The sequence below is a fragment of the Sycon ciliatum genome, unplaced genomic scaffold, assembly GCF_964019385.1.
Source record: "Sycon ciliatum unplaced genomic scaffold, ocSycCili1.1 SCAFFOLD_552, whole genome shotgun sequence".
Classification (NCBI taxonomy): Eukaryota; Metazoa; Porifera; class Calcarea; order Leucosolenida; family Sycettidae; genus Sycon; species Sycon ciliatum.
The window spans coordinates 30,001-33,455 of NW_027044874.1; positions in this window are offsets into that span (position 1 = coordinate 30,001).

Sequence of the window (3,455 nt, forward strand, 5' to 3'; positions counted from 1 at the left end):
TGTGAAGAGAGAGCTCTTGTCGTGGGCATTTAGGCAGAGAGAAGTAAAGGTTTCAGAATTCGGTAATTTTGAATTCCAAACGGGTTGAAAAGTGATAGAGATTGGTTGCAAAGCGTAGGGACTTGATCGCGTTCTTTGATAGTCCGCATGAAGTCTACCTAATCTTTTACTAATGTTATACTGCTACCTCACTACATCCTTCGTTCATAACCAGACAAAGGACACCAACAGCGGTCGACACGAGGAGACACAGGGATGTATCGGCAAGGTGGACCATAACACTCCGTCTTGACTGGGCAAGCACTGAGTGTCTGTGATAGATGCAGACGTTGTAAGTCGTAGATAACTCAGGGTTAGGTAAATTGCTTGCTTGGTGTGTAGAAAAGGTAGGCTGAGTAGGCTGTGTGTGTGTGGCATGCAACAGATTGAGACGGCTCAGCCTTTGCGTGCTATTTATTCCATCTGGAAGAAAAAAGGGTGAGATTGCAGAGACGAATGGTAAGACGAGCATATCCTTGATAGTCCTGTTTCTGTACGCCGACCGCTGCTACTAGTACCGGTAAGTAGTATGCATGTGATCTCCAATATCATTACACAGTATACTGGCTTTCTCCCCGCGCCACTGTACACCTAGGATGACAGTTGATCATGCGGTTCAGAAGATCTACAATGGCCCGTGTGGGTCCAACAGTGTAACGTATTCTAAACATCGCGTCACACGAAATGGGGAGTGGACTTCATAGCAAGATGTAGTATTACGTATTTCGAAGTACAGCGGTGTCATTTTGAAGTAGCGATTTGGTCAGGGTTTCTCAGAACTCCTAGCTTGTTACAGCTGTGAACGAAAGCAGTGTTTTGAGGTCGCTGCTAGCTGTGCATGTTTCCCTAGGCACATGTACGCAAGACCTTTTTTTAAATGGCACACCTTGCTAATGAGAGTTCATGACATTGTATTGCGGCAGACTGTACGCGTGGTCTCCGATGAGAGTTTGGTATAGCAAGGTGGAACACGTGGGAATTGGTAATTCGTTTACGCACGCCAAGGATCCTTCTCTGGCTGCCTTGACCGTCGCCATGCTGCCATGGAATTTTAACTGGTGCTCGGGCTCAATCCTACATGTGCATGACTGTACATGTATTGACTGGCTCTCCTGGCCAATACCGCCACACCTCTAATTGAGCACAGCTTCCATATGACTGTATTCAGGTTGGTGGATATTTGTGAGAGGCTCTGGATGATTGCTTAGAGGCAGGGGATGATGATATAGAGTATCACAACATATACTTGACAAAGTCCATGTAAAAGTACCGGTGCATGCCAAATAATAATAATTGGAAGAAGATTACTCCCAGCTGCAAAGCTATAATTTGTGTATTAACATTTTTCAACAATGATGAATTATGTTTCTACTGCGGGTGCCAGACTGGGGCTTAATTAATCTGACGTTACTACCGGAAACTCTGCAGGGAGTAGGCGGATGCGTTGTATTGAATGGGGGTGTTGCGTGTCTAAATCTAAGAATCACGAGGGTAAGGGTGATCTACCACTCTGTGACATCTATTGCTATAACTTCTTCATCTCCTTTAATTAATCATGCAAGTACTTCGAAGCAGACTGATGGGAGCTGCAGTATAGTTTACAATGACTTTAAACAATACCCGTACATGTACGTGTACATGTCTCTGTAATTGGAACGAGAATGCATTTTCGGAATGGAAATTCTCATGCATGGGCCGAGTAAGTAAGCTGATTAGCGTTAGGAGGAATTCCTAACTACATGTACGTACTTTGTAGGCACATACAATCATGTAGTCTCTTCATTCCGGCTTAGCAGCTGCGACATCGTGCCTGCCAGCGGGTGGTCGGGAAAACACTGGTAACTCTTTCACCCTATTTGTCCGAACATGTAGAACTTACGCCTGCATGTCCATGTATGTTGTGAGTAGCACGACCGTCCATAACGGCATAAGTGAGCACTTGTGTGTTTGTGCCTGTGTGTGTCTGTTGATTACAAGAATCTGCTGTCCAGTGCGATCGAGCTATCAACAATATTATTGTAACCTTTGCGGGAACTAACTAACTTACTTGATCAAAGTGACATTGTGATTTTAGTTAGTTAACTGTGTTACATTCATGTACGTGTACTGCCATCAGTGACCCACATGACCCCATTGTATTAGAGCTTTTGAGGGTGTATTAAAGCTAGTAAGGAACGGGTTCTTACAATCTACATACATGTACCTGAACCTCACTACCATGACTACTGGACGTCATTGGGATCGTTTCGGCCAGTGACTCTGACTCGCCTGAGCTCCGCTGAGGAGCGCTAACAAAGTCGAAGCAGCTAGTTGTCGGGAGATTCAGTATCCTCACTACTCATATGCCAGGTGGCGTATGATGAACTAGCGATTCGCTAGAGGTTGCCTTCCCATATCGCCTGTGGCGTCGGCAAATCGACGAATTGCACTAGCGGCGTCCGCAGATTTGAACTTGAAATGCACATGTACATGTAGATGAAACTCTTATGCTATCCTTGGGCCAGTTGGGGGAAATATTAATTATTACTATCGTCTGCGAACGACTGATAACATTCAATTATTACTAGTCTTTATTCGTTCTCTGCGTACATTTATACTAGATAAGTCGGGACATACATGTACATAGTAGTGGGGTGCATGTATCTACCGTGTACCGTGTAGCGGTATCCAGAGCGAGAGGAAACAAGGTAATTAATAGTCATGCTGGATACAGGGAAAGGAGGAGTCCTATAACGGGGCAACTGCACATGGTCCCAATCACTGCACAGAGGTCGGGCCTGTGACTCACTTCACGTCTCCAATGAAATCCTGGCAAAGGCTGCCCGACTGTTTCACCACAACATGTACAGTCATGTACATCTACCGCCCCGGTACATGTGCCTCCTCCATACTAGCTTATCTTAACATGATTATCATAGTGTGTGTTGGACGTGAAGCTCGGAATGTTGTTAGTAATTTCTATGTAATACCCTGGGGCGATGCAGCATCAGTTGCTTGGGCAGACTCTTTTCCACTGAAGCAAGGAACATATTCTCGAATCCACCTGGCAGGGTCGTGCAGATGCAAATGTCAGGGCAGAAGCCTGGCTGGCTTTGGAGAGGAGAGGAACAGTATTGTAATGCTAAACATTTAATGCCGGAACTCCGAAGCATGGCACCTGGACACTTTCCCTGTGCCCGTCATGCTAGGGTTGTGTATTCAACATCCGACATTCGAGCGTTCTTGCTCACCCGGTAATATCGGCTGCATACCGCACGTGTATGGAATTTGAAAGTCGGAATGGAATGGAATCCATATCGTGTTAGCAGTGCACACAACCATGACAACAGGGAACATCCATTACTAGAGCCATGATCTGATCGAATTTCTGGAATGTGCATACAGTCAACTTCGCCAATAACGACTGCGGATATAAC